Source organism: Macaca thibetana, chromosome 15, assembly GCF_024542745.1.
Source record: "Macaca thibetana thibetana isolate TM-01 chromosome 15, ASM2454274v1, whole genome shotgun sequence".
Lineage (NCBI taxonomy): Eukaryota > Metazoa > Chordata > Mammalia > Primates > Cercopithecidae > Macaca > Macaca thibetana.
This window is the reverse complement of record NC_065592.1, coordinates 96,801,753-96,827,281: the sequence shown is the minus strand read 5'-3', so window position 1 is coordinate 96,827,281 and position 25,529 is coordinate 96,801,753. Positions and strand designations below refer to the sequence as shown.

Genomic DNA, 25,529 nt, shown 5'->3' with positions numbered 1-25,529 from the left:
AGGATCACCTGAACCTGGGAGATGAAGATTGCAGTGAGCCATTATCACATCACTGCACTCCAGCCTGGAAATAGAGTGAGACCCTGTCTCAAAATAATAATTATAATAATAATAATTTACAGACAGACCTCAAGATTGTGGTCATTGTTTGCCTACTAGATACTCTTTTGGACTAGTTATTCTTTGAACTTTGAAAATCAAGTTTCAAGATTATCACGAAACGTGAAATAAAAGGATCAATGTCCTATTTTATGTGGTAGCCATACATTGTGATCCAGGGCTAGGCTGAAGACAATTGTATGTATGTCTTCCCAACTCCATGTTCAGTGACATCAATGCAGAGACGGCCTGAAATCAAGCTGCAGTGGAAGTTTTCACACTACAGAAATTGACAAACACCAGAAATCAAGGTTTTGCCTTTTCAGATAATTGATTGCCAGCACAACTCTGGTAATAACTATTGTCAGTACAACTCTGGTAATAACTTGTCAGCATAACTCTGGTAATAACTATTAGTGTTCTGGAATTCTCTTGATTATTGATAGCTAATATTAGTTTTCATTAAAATATTAAGGCTCTGATGCTTGTACCTAGATTTACACTTAAGATATAACATGCAGGGATAAAAGTTATGATAAAAGATGTGGCCCCCTCTACTATCTAGAGAAACACCCACACCTAAAGGAGGCTGCTTATAACACACAGTACAAGAAATATCAAACTTCTCTGACCAGAGCCCAAGTGCCAGGGAAATCCTGGCTATAGTACATTCACAAGAACAGGAAAAACCGCACTGATGAATAACAATGAAGTGTTTTGGAAAGAATTCTGAAAGTGTCATTGGGAAATACTAAGAACATGCCAACTGTAGTTTGTAAGTAGCAATCATTAGTTAACCTTAGTAATTCATTTAGTAAGGTTGCTGGTAAACAGAGCCACTGTATGGGGGATTTGGTTTATGTGCACCTGCCAAAGAGGCAAGCAGGGACTGAAGTGCAATCTGCCCCCCACTTGCTAGCTGCTGGGCTACAGTGGCTACAGCCACCTAGTATCATACAATTTGACAAAGGTGTGTTATGTGCTAAGGACTATCCTGATAGTAAATAGCCTTTGGTTATAGTTAAAAATAAAGGACTGGGCCAGACGCAGTAGCTCACGCCTATAATCCCAGCACTTTGGTAGGCTGAGGTGGGTGGATCACCTGGGGTCAGGAGTTCGAGACCAGTCAACATGATGAAACCCCATCTCTACTAAAAATACGAAACATTAGCCAGGTGTGGTGGCAGGCGCCTATAATTCCCAGCTACTCAGGAGGCTGAGGCAGGAGAATCACTTGAACCCAGGAAGCGGAAGTTGCAGTGAGCCAAGATCGCGCCATTGCACTTCAGCCTGGGCAACAAGAGCAAAACTCTGCCTCAGAAAATAAACAAACAAATAAACAAACAAACAAATAAATAAAGGACTGTAGAATGGGAGTCATTCAAATATAAGATCAACAAACAACAACAAAAGACCTGCACTTTTCAATCACGAGGCTTCTCTTGAGACCCCTACAAACTAGTGAGAACACTGTAAAAATCATTCTCAAGAATTCCAGGCAGAACAGCTCTCTTACTGCGAGCTCTGATCTGACACATTTCTGCTCCTCCAAACACATAACAATGATAGACTTTTTTTTAAAGTAAAAAGAAGTCACAGCCCGATTCTAACACAAGACAAACATGTCTGTGGACTAAAAACAGAAGAAAAATGCAAACTGACAAGCAGAGCCAGAGCCCTGGCAAAGGAGTGAGCAAGAAGGGTGAGCGCAAAATGAGAGAAAAACGATGGACAGCCAGGGAGCAGACAGGGGTAGATCTGCAGCCATGGATGGCGAGTAGGGAGATGATACAAAAGAAAAAAAAAACAGAATCCTCCACAAAATGGCAAGACAGAATGACAGTCACTGAGTTCTTCCAGCACAAGGAGGTTCATGTCACTTCTGGCAGAAGGATAGAAATTTTATATAACTTGCCATATTGTTAGAAAACTATTTTGTTAAATATGTATGTTAAAATGTTAAGAGTAACCACTAAAAGAAGTGTAATCTTTTAGCTTGCCAACCAGCAGAGGAGTGAAAAGGGAATATAGAAAAGTTTATGAGTCCATCTGAAGGCAGAGAAAGAGCAAAAAGGAACACAGTAAAAGAATGTGAACGAGCACAAAAACAGGTATCAAAAAATAAGACCAGCCTTAGCAGTGCTTGCAATTAAACTTGCTACTAAAAGACAGCATTTATCTGAAAGCATTTAAAATAAAAATATGAGCTGGCTACCAAAAGCATACCTGAAACATCACATGGAAAAGCATAAAATTAGGTGAGGGAATATATATTTTTTCCAAGAAAATATCTAGCCAAAATAAAGCTAATATAACAATATTTGGATAAGATAAATAGAAGTTAAGAGAAAAAGCATTGAGAGGGATAAAGAGGAAGCTTACATAATAGTGACTAGAACAATTTACCAGGAAAATATAAAAACTATGAATTTGTACGCAACTAATAGCATAGCCTAATGTGTGTGTATTATGTGTGTATATGTGTGTATATACACACATACACATTCATATACATACATACATACACACATACACACACACGCACACGCATTAGACTATGCTATTAGTTGCATATAAATTCATAGTTTTTGTATTTTCCATTTATATATGTGTGCATACATATATACACACACACACAAATTAGGCTATGCTATTAGTTATACATGTACATATATACATATACATATATATACATGTACACACACATACACACACATTAGGCTATGCTATTAGTTGCATACAAATTCATAGTTTTATATATACATATATATATATAGCAAAACTAATAGAATGTCAATAAGAATTTGGCAAATATATAATCATGGTAGGTGATCTTAACACTCTCTGATAGATACAGCAGACCAAAGGTTATTAAAGACACAGAAAATTTAAAAAACCAAATTAACATGCCTGATCTAAAGGATATATAACTCTGCACTAGCAGAAAACATGCAATCTCTTCAAGTAAATGGAATATTTACAGAAACATACCATGTACAAGGTAACAAAGAAGTCCTCCACAAATTCAAAGAATAGATGTCATATAAGCAATGTTCTCTCACAATAAGGCAGTTAATTTCGAGAGAAGTAAAAAGATAATTTAAAACAAAAAGAATCACCCCTAGAGTAGCAAGAAAAAAATGGCCCATGCACTCTAAGATAGAGACAGTTGAATCCCAGGTCTAAACTTGCCTGCTGAAAGTCCTTGAGTAAGTCACTTAACCTCTCTGGGCCTTGGCTTCTTCAGATGTTATGTGTGTGTAATATCTCTTTCACACAGATTAAAGGAGGAAATAATCTATAAAAGCACCTAGCACAGTACTTGGCAGAAACTCAAACACCAGTTTCAGTCCTTTTACATAATGTGTGTTTAATAAATATCAATGGAATTAATAAATGAATACCAAGTGGAGATAAATATACATTCTTTTGCAAACAGAATATATAATAAATTTAATTAATCCACAAGATCCTATTTTAAACAGAGAGAAGGAAAAATATGGCACATTCTATGTTTCTAATTATCCTCTGATTCGAAAAGAAAGAAAAGATTTTGTCTGGACGTCTGGAAAATCTGATGCCACATCCTGTTTGTCCCTCTCATGTTAATTTGATAATTGCTTCAGATCATGAGGTCACTTTGTCCAAATAAAAAGAGGCTTCACTTGTGAAAGAAGAGAAGCTTAGAGGGCAATGCCTAGTATCTTGCGGGCCGCATTACCAGCTGTTTCCAAGAGACCCAACAAAATTTGAAGGGGACTCAACAAATTTCAACGAGCATAAGTCAGCTAGATACAAGAGAGAATTTTCTTGACAAGTTACCACTCCATTGCATCAGGCAGGGGCTTGTGTGATCTCCTTCCAAGCGTGACATTTCCAGACGTCCTGAACTTGATACAGGCTATGTAGAAAGCTGAGATCCACCCAACGTGCAGCTGTGACAGTTAATGAGGTGTGTGCAGGAGTATAGCACATAGACAGCCTTCATCGCTCTCTATACTCTTGTTGGCTCCCCTCCCTAGAAGGTTTTCAACATGTGTTCAGTGTGGTTTGTTTGCTTCATTTCTATGGGACTCAGAAGAAAGATTTTCTGCTCTCTTCGTTGTGTCATCAGTGCCAAGGACTTTTCCATTTAATTGTTATATGAAGCATGATGTCCCCAAGGCCAATCTCAAGACTTTGGTCAAAGGGAAAAGTGTTTCCAGACCACAGTGAAACATAGCCTTGGTGACAAAGCTAACAATAACAGGATGGACAGTTCAGGAATTCAGCAATGCTACCAGGAAAACATGATTTATAAGCTATGGATGCTCATATTTCATATTTACCTGAAAAGCACAACATCTTGTGTTTTTTTTTTTTATTCCCACTAAAAATCCTAAATATTTCTGAAGCATCAGAAAATATGGCCTAATATGGAAGAAAAGTTAGGACTGGCTAAATCAGTCTTATACCAAAATAAATTTAAGGTAGATTTAAACATTGAATGTAAAATTAATACAGGTAAATGCTTTTATATTCTTAATGTGGAAAAGAACTTCATAAGCTTAAGATCAAATGCAGAATCTAAGGGAAAAACTGACACGTTTAAAAACATTAAATTCTAAACATTTGTACAATTAGAAAAATCATACATAAAATCAAAGACAAATAACAAATAGAAAAAATAGTTTTAGCATTTATGACAGAAAGTTCATATTTTTAACATATAAAAAGCACTTATAACCAAAAAGAAAATGAAAAATTTATGAATAAGGCTTCAAAAGCAAAAATGCAAGAAAAACAAAAATAGATAAATGGGACTTAATTAAACTTGAAAGTTTCTACATAGCAAAAAAAAAAAAAAAATCAACAGAGTAAACAGGCAACCTACAGAATGGAAGAAAATATTTGCAAATTATGCCTCTGACAAAGGACTAAGATCTAGAATCTATAAGGAACACAAACAACACAACAAGAAAAAAACAACCCCATTAAAAAGTGGGCAAAGGACATGAATAGACATTTCTCAAAAGAAGACATACAAGTGGCCAACAAACATGAAAAAATGTTCATCACTAATCATCAGAAAAATGCAAATTCAAACCAGAATGAGATATCATCTTACACCAGTCAGAATGGCCACTATTATGAAATCAAAAAACAACAAATGTTGCTGTGAATGCAGAGAAAAGACTATACTTATAAGCTGTTAGTAGGAATGTAAATTAGTTCAATCTCTACGGAAAACAGAATGGACATTTCTCAAAGAACTAAAAATAGAACTGGTCAGACACAGTGGCTCGCTCTTGTAATCCCAGCACTTTGGGAGGCCAAGGCAGGCGGATCACGAGGTCAGGAGATCGAGACCATTCCGGCTAACACAGTGAAATCCCATCTCTACTAAAAATACAAAAAATTAGCCAGGCATGGTAGCACGTGCCTGTAGTCCCAGCTACTTGGGAGGCTGAGGCAGGAGAATAGCATGAACCCAGGAGGTGGAGCTTCCAGTGAGCTGAGATTAAGCCACTGCACTCCAGCCTGGGTGACAGAGCAAGACTCCGTCTCAAAAAAAAAAAAAAAAAAAAAAAATAGGACTACCATTCAACCCAGCAATCCCAGTACTGGGTATCTACCCAAAGGAAAATAAATAAATTATTATACAAAGAAAACACAATTGCACTCATATGTTTGTCAAAGCACTAGTCACAATAGCAAAGTAATTGACTCAACCTAAGTGTCCATCAATAAGTGATTGGATAAAGAAAATGTGGTATATACAACATAGAATACTATGCAGCCATAAAAAAATCATGTTTTTTACAGCAACATGGAGCTGGAGGGCATTATCCTACATGAAATAACTCAGAAACAGAAAGTAAAATTCAACATGCTCTCAAATGGGAGCTAAACAATGGGTACACATGAACATAAAAATGGAAACAGTAGATAATGGGGACTCCAAAAGTGAGGGAGGCTGAGAGGAGGGTAAGGGTCAAAAAATTTCCTATTGGGTACAATGGTCACTATTTGCATAATGGGTATACTAGAAGCCCAACTCTGCTGTTACATAATACATCCATGTAACAAACATCTACATGTACCCACTGAAACTATAATAAAATAAAATTTTAAATTAATTAATTTTAGAAAGAAAATGGAAAATGGGCATAAATAGTCACTTCCCAAAGGAAAACATACAAATGACTAGTAAACACAACTGAGAAATGCACAACTTTAATAGTAAACAAGGAAATGCAAATAAAAACAATAAAATACAAATTTATAATTTTTCTTTATTTTTTTTAAATTTTACTTAACACATTGGTGAAAATTTGAGTGAATATTCAGTGTCACGGATTCCAACATTGCTACATATTTGGGGAAACGAGCAGTCTTTTACTGGGTGATGAGAGTGAAAGAGCAATACCATTGGGGTGGGGGAAAGAATTGACAAAATCCATTAATATATTAAAATCCCTAAAAACAAGAATACTTTTTGATCAAAGAATTTCATTTCTAGTAATTTATCCTAAGAAAATAATCAAGCAGGCGTGCATAGATTTACCTTTAATCGTCTCAGGCTTGTTTATAATAGCTTTAAATCAAACAATGGAAGTGCTATTCAATAGTGGAACTTCTAAGAAATTATGAGACATACACAATAAAGCACTGTGGAATAATTAAAAATGAAGGCATAGGAAGAGACAAAGCAACATAGCTGAATAGAAGCCTCCACCTATCGTCTTTCTCACAGGAATACCAATTTTAACTACCTACACAAAATTGCACATTCATAAGAACCAAATATCAGATAAGCAATCATACTGCTTGGTTTTAACTTCATATCACCGAAAGCAGCAGGAAAGAGGGCAGTTTGGCTTTACTTGCCAAAGCCACCCCTCCCCCATCTGCTGTTAGTGACCACATGGCATGGAAAGAGAATTTGTGCAACTAGGGGAGGGAGAATACAGTGATTGCGGGACTTTGCACTGGAGCTCAGTGCTGCCCTGTCACAGTGGAAAGCAATACTGGGCAGAACTCAGGCATCACCCATGGAGGAAACATTTAGAAAAGCCGTAGCAAGAGGGGAATCATCCATCCTAGTGGTCAGAACCTGAATTCTGGTAAGCCTCGCCACCATGGACTAAAGTGCTCTACGGGTCTAAAAAAAACTTGAAGGGCAGTCTAGGCCACAAGGACTGCAACTCCTAGACAAGTCTGAGTGCTGTGCTGGGCTCAAAGCCCGTGGACTCGGGGAGCACATGACCTAGGGAGACACCAGTCGGGGTGGCCAAAGGAGTGCTTGTTCCAATTCTCCCACCAACCCCAGGCAGAATAGCTTGCAACTCTGAAAATGACTCTTTCATTCCACTTGGGGAGAGGAGAGGGGTTTTGTCCTGCAACTTGGATACCAGCTCAGCCACAGTAGAATAGGGCACTAGGTAGAGTCATAACGTCCTCATTCTAGGCCCTACCTCCTGGACAACATTTTTAGACCCACTCTGGGCCAGAAGGGGAACCTACTGTCAGGAAAGGAAGGACCTAGTCCTGGCAAGACCCATGACCTGCTGACTAAAGAGCCCTTGGGTACTGAATAATCAATAGCAGCAGACAGGTAGTACATACCATGAGCCCTTGGTGAGACTCTGGGATGTGTTGGCTTCACATGTGACTCAGCATATGCATAGATGTGGTGGCTGTGGAGACAGACTCCTTCTGCTTAAGAAAAGCAAAGGGAAGAGTCAAGGGGACTTTGTCTTGCAGCTTAGGTACCAGCTCAGCCACAGTGAGGTAGAGCATCAAGTGGGCTTTTGGGGACCCTGATTCCAGGCCTTGGGTCTTGGTTAGCACTTCTGAACCAGCCCTAGGCCAGAGGGGAACCCACCACCCTGAAGGGTGAATGCCAGGACTATAAGCATTCACTAAAGAGCCCTTGGTCCTTTCATGAACATCACTGGTGGCCTGGCAGTGCTCTCCATGGGCCTTTGGTGATGGTGACCATGAGGAGAGACTCTTCTGCTTGTAGAAAGGGTACGGAAGAGTGGGAAGGTCTTTATCCTGTGGCCCGGGTGCCAGCTCAGCTGCAGTAGAATAGAGCAGCAGGTAGATTCCTAAGGTTTCCAACTCCAGACTCTGACTCCCAGACAGTATCTCTAGACCCACCTGGAGCCAGGGGAAGCTCAGCACCCTGAAGAGAAAGACACAAGCCAGGCTGGCTTCACCACTACCTGATTGTAGAGCCCTAGGGCATTGAGTAAACATAAGCAGTAGCCAGGTGATGGTTACAGTGAGCCTTGGGTGAGATCCAGTGCTCCGCTGGCTTCAGGTCAGACCCAGCACAGTCCCAGTGGTGGTGGCCACAGGGGAGCTTGTACCACCCCTCCAGCTCCAGGCAGCTCAGCCCAAAGAAAGAGAGTCTACTTATTTGGAAGTAAGTAAGAGAAGAGAGCAAGAGTGTCTCCCTGGCAATCCAGATAAAACTTCTGGATCGTATCCAAGACCGCCAAGTCACTACCTCTACAAGTCTGCGGGAGCCACAGCATTACTGGGCTTGAAGTTCCCCCTAAATGTAGATATGGCTGCAGTGACCAAAAATGTAGATCACAACACCCAAGTCCCTTTGAATACCTGTAAAGTTTTCCCAGCTTTACAGTTGGGAATCTGCAATAAATACCTGCTCAGGACTGCAATAAATACCTAACTCTTTAATGCCCAGACACTGAAGAACATTCATAAGCATCAAAACCATCCAGGAAAACATCACCTCACCAAATGAACTAAATAAGACACAAGGGGCTAATCCCAGAAAGACAAAGACTTTTCAGATAGAAAATTCAAAATAGCTGTGTTGAGTAAACTCAATGAAATTTCCAAGATAGTAGAGAAGGAACTCAGAATCATATCAGATAAATTTAACAAAAAGATTGAAATAATTAAAAAGGATGAAGCAGAAATTCTGGAGTCGAAAAATGCAATTGACATACTAAAGAATTCATCAGAATCTCTTAATACCAGAATTGATCAAGCAGAAGAAAAAACTAATGAGCCTGAAGACAAGCTATTTGAAAACATAGTTAAAGACAAAAGAAAAAAATGAATTTAAAAGAATGCAGCATGTCTACAAGATCTAGAAAATAGCCTCAAAAGGGCAAATCTGAGAGTCACTGGCCTTAACGAGGAGGTAGAGAAAGAAATAGGTGTAGAAAGGATATTCAAAGGGATAATGACAGAGAATTTCCCAAGCCTAGAGAAATATATCAATACTCAAGTACAAGAAGGTTAGAGAACACCAAGCACATTTAACCCAAAAAAAGATAACCTCAAGGCATTTAATAATCAAATTCCCAAAGGTCAAGGGTAAAGAAAGGACCCTAAAAGCAGCAAGAGAAGAGAAATAAATAATGTACAAAGGAGCTCCAATACATCTGGCAGCAGACTTTTCAGTGGAAATCTTACAGGCCAGGTGAGAGGGTATGACATATTTGAAGTGCTAAAAGAAAAAAACTTTTGCCCTAGAATAGTATATCTATATAAAATATGCTTCAAATATGAAAGCAAAATAAAGACTTTCGCAGACAAACAAAAGCTGGGGGATTTTATCAACACCAGACTTGTCCGTCAAGAAATACTAAAGAGAGTTCTTCAATATGAAAGAATAATAATCTGAAAAGATGTTAATGAGCAATAAGAAATCATCTGAAGTTATGAAACTCAAAGTACAGGCCAGGCATGGTGGCTCACCCCTGTAATCCCAGCACTTGGGATCAGGCCGAGGCGGGCAGATCACCTGAGGTCAGGAGTTCAACACCAGCCTGAGCAATGTGGAGAAACTCCATCTCTACTAAAAATACAAAAATCAGCCTGTAATCCCAGCTACTTGGAAGGCTGAGGCAGAAGAATTGCTTGAACCAGGGAGGTAGAGGTTGCAGTGAGCTGAGATGGTGCCACTGTACTCCTGCCTGAGTGACAGAGGGAGACTCCATATTAAAACAAAACAAAACAAAAACTCAAAATACACAGAAAAAAAGAATATTATAACACTGTAATTATGATGTGTATGATGTGGAAACTACTCATATCCTGAGTAGAAGACTAAAAGATCAACTGATCACAAATAACTACAACTTTTTAAAACATAGATAACACAATACGCTAAGATATAAATAGAAACAACAAAAGTTAAAGAGTAGGGAGATGGAGTTAAAGTATAGAGATTTTATTAGTCCTCTCTTTGCTTGCTTCTTTGTTTATGCAATCAGTGTTAACTTGTCATCAGTTTAAAATAACGGGTATAAGATATTATTTGCAGCCCTCATGATAACCTCAAATCAAAAGACATACAACAAGTACCTTAAAAATAAAAAGCAGAAAATTAAAACACACCACCTCAGAAAATCACCTTCACTAAAAGGAAGAGAGGAAGAAAAAAAAAAAAGCAAGAAAAGACCACAAAACAAGAAAACAAATAACAAAATGGCAGAAGTAAGTCCTTACCTGTCAATAATAACATAAAATGTAAATAAACTAAACTCTCCAATCAAAAGATATAGACTGGCTGAATGTATTTTTAAAAAGAGATGCAATAATCTGTTGCCTACAAAAAAACACACTTCGCCTATAAAGACACACAGAGACTGAAAATAAAGGGACGGAAAAAGATATTCCATACCAATGAGAACCAACAAAAGCAGGAGTAGCTATACTTATATCAGACAAAATAGACTTCAAAACAAAACTATAAAAAGAGACATGGTCTCTATATAATGATGAAGGATCGATTCAGTAAGATGATATAACAATTGTAACTATATATGCACCTTGGAGCACACAGATATATAAAACAAATATTATTAGAGCTAAAGAGAGAGAGAGACCCCAATACAATAATAGCTGGAGACTTGCAGCATTGGACAGATGATTCAAAAAGAAAATCAACTATGAAACATTGGACTTAATCTGTCCAATAGACTAAATGGACATTTACAGAATGTTTCCTCCAATGGCTACAGAATACACAATCTTCTCAACACAGGGATCATTCTCAAAGACAGACCATATGTCGAGCCACAAAACAAGTCTCAAAACATTCCAAGAAATAATAGTAAGTGTCTTCTCTGACCACAATGGAATATAACTAAAAATCAATAATGAGGAATTTTGGAAACCATACCCACACGTGGGAATTAACCAATATGCTTCTGAATGACCAGTGGGTCAATGAAGAAAAAAAAAACTGAAAAATTTCTTGAAACAAATGATAATGGACACACTACATGCCAAAACATATGGGATGCAATGAAAGCTGCACTAAGAGGGAATTTCATAGCTATAAGTGCCTACATCAAAAAAGTAGAAAAACCTCAAATAAACAACCTAACAAGGCATCTTAAAGAACTAGAAAAGCAAGAGCAAACCAAACTCAAAATTAGTAGAAGAAAAGAAATAGTAAATATCAGAGTGGAAATAAATGAAATTGAAATGAAGAAAACAACAAAAAAGATCAGTGAAACAAAAAGTTGGTATTTTGAAAAGATAAACAAAATTGGCAAACCGTTAGCCAGTCTGAGAAAAAAAGAGAATAAATAAATAGATTCAGAGATGAAAAATGAGACATTACAACTGATACCACAGAAATTCAAAGGATCATTAGAGGCTACTGTGAGCAACTATATGCCAATAAATTGGAAAAGCTAGAAGAAGTAGATAAATCCCTAGACACATACAACCTACCAAGCCTGAACCATAAAAAAAATCCAAAACCTGAATAGACCAATAACAAGTAACAAGATCGAAGCCATAATAAAAAATCTCCCAGTAAAGAAAAGCCCTGACCTCAGTGGTTTCACTGCTGAATTCTACCAAACATTTAAAGAAGAGTTAATGCTTTCGAAATTCATTCTAAGAGGCCAGTATTGCCCTGATACCAAAACCAAACACATATCAAAAAAAGACAACTACAGGCCTATATCCCTGATGAACTTTGATGCAAAAATCTTCAACAAAATACTAGCAAATCAAATTCCACAACACCTTAAAATGATCACTTATGATGATCAAGTAGAATTCATCCCAGGGATGCAAGAAGGATTCAATATATGTAAATCAATCGATGTGATGCATTATGTCAACAGAATGAAGGACAAAAACCATATAATCCTTTCAACTGATGTTGAAAAAGCATTTGATAAAATTCAACATCACTTTATGATTTAAAAAAACTGGGTGTAGAAGTAACATACCTCAACATAATAAAAACCATATATGAGAAACCAACAGCTAGTATCATATTTAATGGGAAAAAACTGAAATCCTTTTCTCTAAGATCTGGAACATGACAAGGATGCCCACTGTCACCACTGCTATTCAATATCGTACTCAAAATCCTGCTAGAGTAATGATACAAGAAAAAGAAATAAAGGGTATCCAAATTGAAAAGGAAGAAGACAAATTATCCTTATTTGCAGATGATATGATCTTACATTTGGAAAAACCTAAAGACTCCACTAAAAAACTGTTAGAACTTAAACAAATTAAAGCTGCAGGATACAAAGGCAACATACAAAAATCAGCAGCATTTCTATATGACAGCAATGAACAATGGGGAAAAAGAAATTTAAAGAGTAATTCTACTCATAATAACCACAAATAAAATTAAATACCTAGGAATTAACCAAAGAAGTGAAGGATCTTTACAGTGAAAACTATAAAACACTGATGTAAGAAATTGAAGAGGACACAAAAAAAGGGAAAGATATTTTATATTCATGGATTGGAATAATCAATATTTTTTAAATATCCATAATACTCAAAGCAATCTACAGATTTAATGCACTCTATCAAAATACCAATGACATTCTTCACAAAAATAGAAAAAACAATTCCAAAATTTATATGAAAACACAAAAGACTCAGAATAGCCAAAGCTATCTATCCTAAGCAAAAAGAACAAAACTGGAGGAATCACATTACCTGACTTTAAAATATACAACAGAGATACGGTAACCAAAATAGCATAGCACTGGCATAAAAGCAGACACATAGACCAGTGGAACAGAATAGAGAACCCAGAAACAAATGCATATATCTGCAATGAACTCATTATCAACACAGGTGCCAACAACATGCTTTGGGGAGGGGACAGTCTCTTTTATAAATGGTGCTGGGAAAACTGGATATACATATGCAGAAGAATGAAACTAGATCCCTATCTCATGCTATATAAAAAAATCAAATCAAACTTGACTGAAGACTTAAACCTGAGACCTCAAACTGTGAAACTGCTAGAAGAAAATATTGGAGAAACCCTCCAGGACATTGGACTGGGCAAAGACTTCTTAAGCAATACCCCACAAGCATAGGCAACCAAAGCAAAAATGGTCACATGGGATTACATCAAATTAAAAAGCTTCTGCACAGGAAAGGAAACAATCAACAAAGTGAAGAGACAACCCACAGAATAGGAGAAAATATTTGCAAACTATCCATCTGATAAGGGATTAATAACCAGAATATATAAGGAGCTCTAGCAACTCTATATGAAAAAATCTAATAATCCAATTTAAAAATGGACAAAAGATCTGAATAGACATTTCTCAAAATAAAAAGATATGCAAAGGGCAGACAGGTATATGAAAAAGTGCTCAACATTATTGATCATCAGAGAAATGCAAATCAAAACTACAATGAGATATCATTTCATCCTAGTTAAAATGCCTTTTATCCAAAAGACAGGCAATGACAAATGCTGGTAAGGATGTGGAGAAAAGGGAACCCTTGTACACTGTTAATGGGAATGTAAATTAGTACAACCACAATGGTGAACAGTTTGAAGTTTCCTCAAGAAAACTAAAAGTAGAGCTATCATGTGATCCAGCAGTGCCACTGCTAGGTGTATACCCATAACAAAGGCAATCGGTATGTTGAAGAGATGTCTGCACTCCCATATTTATTACAGTGCTATTCACAATAGCCAAGATTTGGAAGCAACCTAACTATCCATCAACAGATAAATGGATAAAGAAAATTTTTTACATGTACACGTGGAGTACTATTCAGCCATAAAAAGAAGGAGATCCTGTCATTTTCAGCAACATGGATGGAACGAGAGGTCATTATGTTAAGCAAACTAAGCCACACACAGAAAGACAAACTTTCCATGTTCTCACATATGTGTGGGAGCTAAAAATGGAAACATTTGAACTCATGGAGATAGTAAAATGATGGTTTCCAGAGGCTGAAAAGGGTAGTGGGGGAGTTGGAGGAAGGGGAAGTGAGGATGGCTGATGGATACAAAAAAATAGAAAGAATAAATAAGATCTAGTATTTCATAGCACAACAGGCTGACCATAGTCAATCATTATTTAATTGTACATTTTAAAACAACTAAGAGTAAAATTGATTTTTTTTGTAACACAAAGGATAAATGCTTGAAGTAATGGATACCCCACGTACCTTGATGTGATTATTACACATTGCATGCCTGTATCAAAGTATCTCATGTACCCCATAAATATATACACCTACTATGTACTCACAGAAATTAAAAATTTAATTTTTTATGAGAAGACGTAGAACTATATTCATTGGCATGGGAAAATGTCCACATTATATTAAGTAAAAAAGGCAATTTGTCCACTCTCTCCCAGTTTTACGTGTGTGTGTGTGTGTGTGTGTGTGTGTGTGTGTGTGCCTATAAATGTATAAATGCATGGGGAAAAGTCTAAGGATATACAGTGAAATTTTCACAGCCTTTTTCTCTCAGCAGTAGAATTACAGGGAATTTCCACTTCTTTATATTTTTCTGATTATCTGATTTTTTTTACAATGAAAATATTTTACTTTAGGAATTGTTCCCAGACCAAACTGAGGGCCGGGCTGCTATTTCTCATGGCCCAATAATGAAATGCAGATAAACTAGGGAGGAAGAGAGTTTTTATTTCTGCAACCTGTAACAGGGAGAAGGCCTGGAAATGATCACCAGACCAACTCAAAATTACCAAGTTTTCCAGAGCTTATATACCTTCTAAGCTACAGGTCTACATGTAAGTGTGCATTCATCTCAAGACATAAGTGATTAACTTCTTTTAAGCTACCACTAAGGTCTGAGTCCTAAAGACCTTCCTCTGGAGCCTCAGTAAATTTACTTAATCTGAATAGGCCCAGGTGCTGGAGTAATTGTCTTTATCTTGTCTCCTGCTAAATCACAGAGGTTTAGGGAGTTCTTTCAGACCCCCAATAAACTTTTGTGGAGGCCTGGGGAGTTTCTTCAGATCCACAATAAAACTTGTTTAACCCTAACTGGGTCCTGTTAAGGATTCCTTCATTATTTTGTCATGCTTTAAGGCCCAGGAAAGGCCTAGGCAAAACTCTGGATGGGCTTTTGTTACATCCCAGCCTTTGTATAAGGGCACTGGCTTTTAACTTAACCACTTGGTCAGTACTGAAATCGTTGTTGTGGAGGCCTGCATTAGTGAGACTTGGCATGCTCCAGAATCAGAAAAAAAACTTAAGACAATTTATACTGAGGAGAATAAAGGCAAGAAAGATGAAGTTTAAGCAAAGAAATTCTAGGTTTGGAAACTTCTGGGTTTTGCTACTGAATTTATTCAGACTATTAACTTTTTTTAATATCTCTTAAAGTATCTCAAAGTAGCTCGAAAGCTTTTTTGTTTGTTTGTTTGTTTGTTTTTTCTCCTTCACTGAGCAGCAACTCTTTGCAGACATTCGTCCCACTAACAATTTAAAGCAGACATCAGCATTCGCATTTCATCCATAAGAAAGCAGTCTGGGACTCATAAGAGAGCAGGACCTGTACCCCAGAGCCTGTTGCAGAGGAAGCCCAAAAAAGCAGCATGCTGTGGCTTCCTGATCTGGGAGAAATATTTGGTGTGAAGTTTATTAAACGGAGGCTAAAGCCAGGCTCTGTTCAAATCCCAGCTCTGTCACCATGGCTGCATCATCTCAGGCAAATTACTTTACCTAGCAGTGATTCGATTTCTAGATGTGTAAAATAAAGATGATGAAGATAGTATCTACCTTAATAGCCTGCTGCCACAGATGAGTGTATGTAAGGTGGAACACTGGAAGTGCTCCACGTTTGTTGTTATGTTTCCATTTCCCACGTGGGTCCCAGTCTCCCCATCCCCAATAGCATGGATTGCACCAGGGCTTCACCACAGCCACATCGGCCTATTAACTTCCAATTATTACAAAGGCCCTGCTCTAATGGCAAGTGCTAAAGGGGAGTTGCTCCCGTAGTTCTGACCCCTCCTCCCCTCAGCTACTTGTCCTAAGCATAAAATGTAAACGTTCACGTTCTAAACACTCATTAACTAACATGCAGGTCACAAGGGTGCTGAGCTGGTGGAGTCAGAACTCAAACCCATATTCTACCTGGCTCTCCTAAACCTGCCATGTACTTTCTACTGCTGATAATATGTAAAGAGGTAAAAGTATATTTATACTAGCAGGCTTACCAGGTCAATGGAGATGAAACTTAACATGTCTGATGTCTTCTAGCACGCATCTGGTTCTGGGCTCATTTTTGTTCTTTGTGGCACTTTTAATCTTGCAGAAGGCATACTTGTGGAATTTCCAGACAAAGATTCTTGTTCTCCAAAAATATAATAAAGAAGTGGATCTGAAAAAAAAAAAAAAGCCAAATTATCTTTTAAAAATGAAAGCAGCCCCATACCCACTGCCTGAAATTCAGTGAAGGCAGTTACATGTACACATTTTATCATTGTTGCTCATTTACCCTCACCAGGGAATATCTTCCAGTGCACCGTAGGGTCACATTTTGAAAATCTGACCCTAAACATTTTCACATTGTGAATTAGACTTCAAAGGAGATTTTGATTCATGTTTTGTGTTCTTAAAAACTTGGTACACCTTACTGATTACTGGGGAAAAAAATTCTAGTTTCGCTTAGTCACACTGATATCCCAATAGTGTTTACGGGTACTTGTTATATCATATAGTGGCCACAGCTTTTGAAACAAATATCAGGACATTTGGTTTGACAGTCAGGAGTATATTTATGGGGACAGAATAGTTAGCCAACCAGAAAATCCAGGCCACATGCATGCCATTAACTATATATAAAGAATGATCTGCATGAATAATATATAGATGTACAGGCTGGCTAGTATCTTTGTACCAGCCAATGTACATGAACAGTCTTTCAGAGGTCAACTCATTGAGTTGCTATGTTGATTTTGTTCTTCTTTCCAATTGCTTATTTAATTGATATCAACTATCTTCATTAGGTTAGTTAATCTGACAAAGTGATCACGTATCCTTATGTTAGCTGTTCTCTAAAACAAATATAAAATTATTTGTTAAAATGTTTGAACTCTGCTAAAAGACTCATGAGAACTATTATATAAATAAACCATTAGGTAGACAATTGTGATTAGGGAAATATTGTACTAATTGCTAATGGATAAAATCATGATGCTCATCAGACACATCTTAAAATTATACACATATTTTAATGAAAATCAATAGGCTTATGTATGTGATGACCCATTTCTCTAAACAGTAGTGCATATTTGCAAAAGAGCAGATGAACCCTATCCAGATGTGAACTAGAGAACCATAATAATGAAAAGGACCTACATTCTAAGGCTGTTCTGTGGGTTCAATGAAGTTATATTTTTAATGTGCTTAAAACAGTGCCTGGCACATAGTAAATGCTATACAACTACTGTTAGCAGTGTTGGCTTTAAGATAGAATTGTTAACTTTCTTTTCAAAAGTCTTTTGAAAAACTTGTCAGAAGTTTTATTTAAAGTTTATTTTTTGATTTAAAACATTTTTCTGCTTTTCAAATGTAAAACCTGTGAATTAATCATCATGGATTAAAACTCACAACCTATTCGTACTTATTTGTGGGCTTTTTTCTTTTTCTACAACTGTGTGGGTGATGGCCTGGAACCAAATCTCTGCCTAAACATGATGTGCTATTCCCTCTTATTTTGACCAATCTGACCCGTCAAGACACGACAAATATGCCTACACAGCTATACTACGTTCCTAAATATGGACTCTGAGCAAACATGACAAATATATGAAACCCTGAGTACATAAAACATTTTAAGTAAGTCTGCTTAATTACAATATAAACAAGCTCTCCACTGCACTAAATGAGTCATTGGTTCTCCCAGATGGTCTGAATAGAGTTCAAGTGACATTAAGAGAAAACAAAGTATGTCCTCAGATATTCACGGAGCTGAAGAGGATGGAGCGACACGGGGAGGTATAGTTCAGCATGTCCCATGCCGGGGGAGGACTGTAAGATCCTGTCTGATAAACCAGTCAGGTGTGGCCTTACAGAAAAGTGTATTCCATAAGGGCCTAACAATTCTTACAGGAAAGGACTTATAAGAAAGGAACAGTGAGACAACCTCGAGTTGGTAGAAAAGCCAAGTGCCATGTTATAAAAAGTGTATCTCCAAACCTTAATCTGTGTCCAAATTTTATGTGGGCGTATGAGTGTGTGGGTGAAGGGGGGAAAATCAAAGAAAGGTGAATATTACAAATGCTGTTCTACCAAGCACTGTGAAAGACTGAGACATGAGGTTCTCAGTTTCCGTACATCCCTAACAAATTTAACATGAGGAAGTGGGGTCTCTTATTCCGCCTCTCCACAGAATATCATCCACTTGGGCAGCCTGAAGCGTCTGTACCAGGAGGAGGGGTAGCTCCTGGCAGATGCAAGGGAGAAATCGTGAGGCAGCCTGTAATGTGCAGGACAGCACATTTAGCAAGACCAGGCAGAAGGACCCAGAAAAGTGGTCATGACCAGTAGACGAGCCTAGAAGAAGTTGAGGTGAAGCCAGCTGGACTCCTGGGTCACCTGGGGACTTGAAAAACTTTTCTGTCTTACAAGAGGTTTGTAAAATACACCAGTCAGTGCACTGTAAAAACGCACCAATCAGTGCTCTGTGGCTAGCTAGAGGTTTGTAAAATGCACCAATCAGTGCTCTGTAAAAACGCACCACTCAGCGCTCTGTGGCTAGCTAGAGGTTTGTACAATGGACCAATCAGCACTCTGTAAAGTGGACCAATCAGCACTCTGTAAAATGGACCAATCAGCAGGACATGGGCAGGGACAAAGGAATTAAAGCCGGCCACCCCAGCCAGCAGCAGCAACCCACTCGGGTCCCCCTCCACACCGTGGAAGCTTTGTTCTTTCACTCTTCACAATAAATCTTGCTGCTGCTCACTCTTGAAGGTGGCACACCTTAAAGAGCTGTAACACTCACAGCGAAGGTCCGCGGCTTCATTCTTGAAGTCAGCAAGACCACGAACCCATTGGAAGGAACCAACTCCAGACACAGAATGACTCAAGAGAACAGAAGAGACATTGACACAGCATTGTCAGAGGATGAAGATCCTGCTTCACCCAGTAGAACAATAGCCAGGAGAGGAGTTCAGCAGTAGATTCAAGCGAGTAAAAGAATCAGTGAACTGGAAGATAGGATAGTTGGAATTATTGAGTCTGAAAAACAGAAAGAAAAAAATGAAAAAAAGTGAAAAGTGAATGTATGCAGATAATATATTGAATACACATCATAATCTGTTCTTGCATTTAAATATGTGCATACAAATATTTTTTGCACTAAATTCTCAAAAATTAATAGAATTTCAAAAATGCAGTCATCAAAGGGGTCACTTTTTACAACACCTGTTGAATAATTAATAACATTCCACAAAACATGTTTGTTCAGTGCCTACTATGTTATTATTGTACAGTGGAGAGGCAAAGGTGAATACCACAGAGAGATCAAAGTCCAATGAGTGGGGCCAGGGCAGGGCTACGAGTACGTGACCTGGGCAGTCTCACACAGTGCTTGCTTTAATTCTCTACGTCATTGTCCTAAAATTCTTAATAATTTTTGAACAAGGGCTCTGCAGTTTCATTGTGCACTGCAGCCCCACAAGTTACACAGCCATTCCTGCAGGACACATGAATATGAAGAAAGAGAGAGTGCAAATAAAGACACAAATGCTGGGACCCCCCAGCCCGGGTGGGGTGCAGCTTGAGGTCAAGGCGTCTTTCCTGGAGCAAGGTAATTGTTGAAAAGCAATAAGAATTAGCCAGAGCTGTGAGATTCTCTCTAGTTTGAATATTCACTCATTGAGGGTTTAACTGTTTTTTAAGATTAAACACACATCTTTGTACATGTGCATAATATTGTTGAAAAAATTATACCAAACATGAAAACAAGGCAAAAGGATCTTCAGGCCTTTGGGATTATCCTAGAGGACTCCTTGCAGGCTACCTACAGGGTATCTGACTTGCGCCTCTAGAGCAGGGACCAGCAAATTTTTTCTGTAAAGGGCCAGATAGTAAATATTTTTGGCTGTGCGGGACATATGGTCCCTGTTGCTACTACTCACCTCTGCCACACTAGCATAAAAGCGGCCACAGGTGATGCACAGATGAATAGGTGTGCTGTGTTCCTGGGCTCCACAGAGCAGGCTGGGGCTCCAGCTCTCAACTGCCAATCCTGCTCCAGGGCATGTAACTTCACTTTGACTCCTCATTTACAATTGATAAAGCCCCAGACTGGGTAAAGTTAGATGTTACCTTGTAGATTGATAAATAGCAAGTGATTTCTAACTGGTAGAGACCATAACCCCAAAACTTACAGCTTTATTGCCCAGGAGGATAGGAAGCAGTTTTTTATTAACTATTTTGTATTAACTTTGTGTGATCCTATCCCAGCAATCTTGCCTACTCACTACATATGTATGTATGTACGTGTAGCTATAGATATGGATATAGATAGATATAAATAACAATATAGATATCAGCTTCTTATATCTGCCTTTATATCCCCTTTGTCATTCTTCTGGTACCCTCATTAATTAGTTAAATCTTTTACATACACTTACTCTATATTTGTATGAAAATTGTGTTTTTAAGCTTTTTCATTTTTTAATTTTTTTAGAGACAGGGTCTTGCTCTGTTGCCCAGGCTGGAGTGCAGTGATGCAATCACAACTTACTATAACCGCTAATTCCTAGGCTCATGCCATCCTCCTGCCTCAGCCTCTCAAGTAGCTGGAACTACAGGTGTGTGTCACCATGCCCACCATGCCCACCATGCGTGGCTAATTTTTTTTTTTTTTTTTTAGAGACAGGGTCTGGCTATGTTGCCCAGACTTGTCTTGAACTCCTGGCCACAAGTGATCCTCCTGCCTCACCTCAAAAAATGCTGGGATTACAGGCATGAGCCACTCTGCCAGCCTTTTAACTTTTTAAAATATCAACAGTGCATCTTGTCAGCACATATGAAAAGTGGCATAGACGAACAGAAAATTAATGAAGAGCTTTAACGGGTAATGCTGCAAATGTGATTCTCTCTAAAGTAAATGCAGCTCATCTCAACGGACTGAAGGACTCTGCCCCAATACAGAAACCTCACAATCTGCCTTATTTTTACATGCAAACCATCTGTAGGAAAGAGATCTAGAGAAGAGTTACCCTGCTCCTCCATCAGCCCCGGTCTCACCTCCTCTAAGCCAAGAACCTGGAAGGCCAAGCCCTCCCCTCCCTCGCCCTGAATTCCTCCATGCTCTCCTGACATAGGAGCAACGAAACCCTTTCTTCTTAATTTCTCTAAGATGCAGTTAGAATCCTCAAAGTAATAGTTTACTGCTGGATGCGGTGGCTCACACCTGTAATACCAGCACTTTGGAAGGCTGAAGCAAGAGAATCGCTTGAGCCCAGGAGTTTGAGACTATCCTGGGCAATGTGATGAAATCTTTTCTCTACAAGAAATTTTAAAATTAGCCCAATATGGTGGCATGTGCCTGTGGTCCCAGCTACTTGGGAGGCTGAGGCAGGAGGATCACCTGACCCCAGGAGGTTGAGGCTGCAGTGAGCCATGTTCATGTACCGCACTCCAGCCTAAATGACAGAACAAGACCCTGTCTCAAAAACAAAAACAATAAAACCAAGTAATGGTTTACTCTAAAGCCAGAAGAAAACAAAGGCATAAAAGCAGATTACCTGCAGAGGATGCTGTCAAAGTTCAATGCCACCAGCACGAGCTCCTTGCATGTGGGCTGACACTCTACAGGGACAGGTACAAGGGCCAAGAGCAAAAGAAGGTAGCCCTGATGCGCATGGCTACACTGGGCCAGGCTACTGCCTCGTGTCTGTAAGTGCTCTTTTGTAGAAGAGCGTGAGTGTGAGGATTTTAGAACGTGTATTTAGATAAGCCAGAGGCATAAACTACTTTGGACAATGGAGGCAGAGCCAGGGATCTACAGGCTTTGGGAATGGGATGCTTGCTGACCCGACGGTTCCCCCTCCCTCCTTCGGTACTCTCCATCCATTAGCCCACCACAATATACTCCTATGCATTTGAACTCTATCAAAAAACATACGTCAAATAATAAATGAATTGGGAGGAAAGAATATAAATGAGTTTTGCGGCATATTCACTAATTGCTTTCATTTTATAGAGTCTCCACAGCTTTCCGACATGATTCACTTTAACAAATAGGTGAAGAAAAATAAAAAAGAAAAGTTTTTGTTTTGTTTTGTTTTGGTTTTGAGGTAGAGTCTTGCTCTGTCACCCAGGCTGGAGTGCAACGGCTCACTGAAGCCTCCGCCTCCAGGGTTCAAGTGATTCTTCTGCCTCAGCTTCCTGAGTAGCTGGGATTACGGGCGCCCAACACCACACCTGGTTAATTTTTGTATTTTTAGTAAAGACGGGATTTCACCATCTTGAACATGCTGGTCTTGAACTCCTGACCTCGTGATCCACCCGCCTCGGCCTCCCAAAGTGCCGGGATTACAGGTGTGAGCCACTGTGCCTGACCAGAAAAGATTTTTTTTTTTTTTTTTGAAGGGACAGACATCTTCATGTTTACTGTCACCCGTGGTACTTCCTATATGGACCAATTTAAATCAGAGTCCTTACCAATGCTCTGTACCTTTAAATCCCACCCCTCCCCCACAAAGTCATCTCACAAACATAAAATGAGGCTCTCTGTCCTTAATTATTTTGTTCCAGATTTGTTACAACCCAGCTCACTTGCCCTACTTAAAATGCTTCTTGTCTGGGTGTTTCTATGAGCTTATCTGCAAGCGTTCCTCTCAACTGACAGCACAGCAGTGAAGAATTTCAAATTAGTGACAAAACACAGTTGAAAAGGCAAAACTGCAGTCTCCCAATGGGGGAAAAAAAGCCATCTACATCTACTCAGGTGGTTTGTTAAAATTCTATTTGTCTTTGAAATAATTTCTGTTTGGAAAAATACACAATATATAGTGTATTCAAAAGGTATTTTAAATGCATTCATAGATATGTGAACATATATTTTATAAATATATAAATTATATGTGTATAATGTGTGTGCATATTATATAAAGTCCTGTCCGCTACAACATCCAGTATGTCCTCTCACCATCGGAATGATGCCCATTGCTCTGAACCATGAGTGAGTGACAGATCGTATGGACACACTTGGTCAGTGGCGATTTACACCCCCTACTGAGCACTCTCTCAAGCGGTGAGCACGGTAAGTTGTGCGTGTTCTGTCATGCATGTTGTTTACTTTCCTGTGTCTCTTTTTCTTCCATGTGTTTGTATTATGGTGAGTGATTTTTATCCACTCTGGCTGATCAAACCTGTATAGGTCATTCAAGATATGGAAAAGCAAATTTTATGGCAACTGAAGGAGTTTTCAAGAAAATGGTCAAGAAGACATTAGAAAACAGGGTCCCAAAACCCATTAAGGTCTCACCAAGGTTTTTTTCTATTTAGTCAAAACCAAGATTTAACTTTTATCAAAAAATCAAAAGACTGTAAGCAGATGTGTTTTCCAAATCAGATACTCTCAGTACTGGATCAAAATAGAAAAAAGTTTTTCCCACATTGGGGACTGCAAAGAAAGGTATCTATGCAATTGCCAACTACAGTTCTAATTTAAGATACTCTGTGTGTGTGAAGTCACAGAATTTTTCCTTGATTAGCTCAATCTGATTACCAAATCCTCACGACCTGTGCACACTTTGCTCTGTGATTGCAACCTTGTGCAGCTTGTGCTGGGTAATATCTTTTTGGCATGATGTGTGCGCTGGACTTGCTCACTGAGTTAATCAACAATTGTGTTTTAATATTTTCCGCTTATTGAATTTGGATTTCAGAACACAGTTTACCTCTAGATACGTGCATGCGCTAGCAAATCATCAAACTTGAAGTAAATATTACTCTTCTCCTTTCTAATTGCTTACTTAGCAACTTTCTCTTCTTACACCAAGGGTAATTTGCACAGAAAATCAGGTATATATGTGCATTTAAAATGCACATCAAAATATTTCATAAAGAGCCAGCATTATGTTTCACCAAAGTTTTCTTTCTCCCCTTTTGATGAAGAAAACAAGACAAACACCCGTTCACTTCTGGACTAGAGATGATCAGCCAGCACAGCCTTGCTACTAAAAGATTAACTGAGCCTGATTGTTTAGAGAGTCTCTCAAGATCATTAACAATGTTCTCTTTGACCAAGTTTTTTTCTCTTACCCTATTTCATGGGTCTCCTCTGAAGCACTGGACACTATTGGAATCTCCCATTCCCTCTACTTCCCGGACTCTGCCATGTTCTGGTCCCCTCTGACATCCTTATATGCTCCTTCTCAGCATTTCCCCATGAGATGCTTCTTTCTTCTGTTGGCATCTTAAATCCAGATGCTCCCTGAAAGAGAGCACATTAATGGCCCAGTTCTTCACCCCACCCTTTATCCATACTCTTTGCCATATGACTTTGAAGTTCCTCTCACTGAAAAACAGGAGTATATTTCCCTGATCCTCAACTTCGGGTTCAGGCATGTGACTTCTTTTGACAAATGGAAGGTTAGTGGGCATGACATGATCAAATGCTCTCTTGAGTGACTGTGCTTGCCCTCTTCTGCCTCTGCCATTGCCATGAGAAGAACATGCCCAGACTAGCCCATTGAATCCAGAAAAGTCAACCTTCTAGTGGCAAGAAAAGGATGAGAGGCACCAGAAACAGAGCTCAGTCAGCATCAGCTGACTGCAGATCCACGGAACATAAACGATTGCTGCTCTAAGTCACTGTCATGAGGTTGTTTGTTATGCAGCATTGTTGGGGGGCATAACAATCTGACAGACTCTCTGAGAGTCTGTTGTCCTTGCTTACCAAACTTGGCTAATTCCTGATGGCTTAGAGGCTAAACTGACCTATCACATTGTATGGAGCACTCTTCATGCAACTAACTCCGTCTTAGGAAAAGACTCCGTTTTACATTTTGTAGGGCACCTTGCCAACAAGGATAAGATATTTTGCCTGACAAAAAAATAAAAAATAAAGACTGCATTCCACCACGTAAAGACACAAACAAGTACACGCTTCCACCATCAGTTCTCCCCAGAGGACTCCGTGACATCAAGGAGCTGGCCTTTAG

At 38.8% G+C, this 25,529-nt stretch overlaps 1 long non-coding RNA gene across 2 annotated transcripts in view; it reads right to left on the bottom strand.

The window, feature by feature from the left end:
* The window catches only part of LOC126937634 (uncharacterized), a 28,952-nt gene extending 4,165 nt beyond the window's left edge, over positions 1 to 24,787 (bottom strand). The window contains exons 1-3 of one of the 2 annotated variants that reach the window (XR_007719802.1): positions 24,628 to 24,787; positions 16,557 to 16,720; positions 7,708 to 7,800 (exon numbers count right to left, since the gene is read on the bottom strand). This is a non-coding gene — a long non-coding RNA (uncharacterized LOC126937634). The remainder of the gene's footprint in view (positions 1 to 7,707; positions 7,801 to 16,556; positions 16,721 to 24,627) is intronic. The other variant, XR_007719803.1, reaches the window with a different exon arrangement.
* Positions 24,788 to 25,529: the final 742 nt, after the last annotated feature.